Source organism: Chrysochloris asiatica, unplaced genomic scaffold (genome assembly GCF_000296735.1).
Source record: "Chrysochloris asiatica unplaced genomic scaffold, ChrAsi1.0 scaffold00041, whole genome shotgun sequence".
In the NCBI taxonomy this organism is placed as follows: domain Eukaryota; kingdom Metazoa; phylum Chordata; class Mammalia; order Afrosoricida; family Chrysochloridae; genus Chrysochloris; species Chrysochloris asiatica.
In genome coordinates, this window is record NW_006408559.1 from 16623720 (window position 1) to 16625104 (window position 1385).

The following is a 1385-nucleotide window of genomic DNA, read 5'->3' on the forward strand; positions in this document are numbered from 1 at the left end:
ACTTTTTTTTTTAAATTGCTTTTAGTTTATTCTTTTCAGCACTGCGTTTTCTCAGCCAGTGTCAGTAAACTAAGTTCCTTGGGCCACTTGAGACTATGTTGTTGTTAAGTACTGTCAAGTGAGTTCTGATTCATAGTGACCCTATATAGGGTTTCCAAGGAGTGACTGGTGAGCTTGAACTGCCAACCTTGTGGTTCAAACTGACCTTGTAGTCCAGCGCATTGACCAGCTATAGAGGTTCTTGTTTATGAAAGAAAGATGTTCTCAACCAAGAAGAGGAAAGGAAGTATTGTTGATGCAGTGGAAAATGAGATGAAATTCTAAACAATAAAGACATTAAGAAGAAACATGCTTTGTAAAATTAAGCATGGGAAGATATTTGAGAATAAAATCTGGCTCAGTATTTAATAACCATACAAAAATATCTGCAAAGGTTGTCTTTACAAGAAGCCTGTTGGGAAACATTTCAGTTTCAAAGGTTGCTTTGTTGCTTGAGTGAAATGGAATATTTAATTTTCGTAGGCCTTTAGGAAAACCAATCACCACAGAGTACTTAATGTATATAACATTAGAACCTCTATAGATAGTTGTGTCTTTTTGTTAATGAAAAATACCTACTCTTATCATTTTATTAGGGATTTTTGTAGATTCCTAATATTAATATGTTTAAGTGGCTTTTGATATAACAAGTATAATAGTGGAAGATGATACTATTAAGCGTAAACCTTTGGGTCCTGGGTGTGACTATTCTGGTTCTGGTTCTGGGAGAAACAGCACCATAGAACAAAGTTTGTAAGTCTCAGCACTATTGATGTTTTGGATTACACAATTTGTTGTTGTTATAGCAGGTCTCCTGGGCATTATAGGATGTTTAGCAGAATTCTGAGCCTATATTCTGTAAACAGCCACAACTATGTCTTCAGATATTGTCAACTATTCTCCTGGACGTAAAATCACCTGTAGGTGAGAAACAATGAATATGAGAATATACAACTAAACAACTTCACAAAATATGTTTCCCACTTAGAGATGTGCTGATTCTTCTATGGGCTATTCTAGCTGGATTTTGTGATGAAATATGTAGCTCCTTCAACCATTAGACCGTTTTCTTACCATTTTCTTGAACAATATTATGAGTCTTGAGCTCTTACCCCACCTGGTTAGAAGCACTGTTTACATGTTATCTCATTTATAACTCAACACTATCCTTTGATATAAATAAATATAAAAATAAATAAATAAAATAAATCTGTTTTGGAGGAAGTGCAGCCAGAGTGCTCCTTGGAGGCCAGGATGGCTAAACTTCGTCTCTCCTACTTTGGACATATTGTCCGGAGGAAACAATCGCTGGAGAAGGATGTCATGCTGGGTAGGGTGGAGGGTCA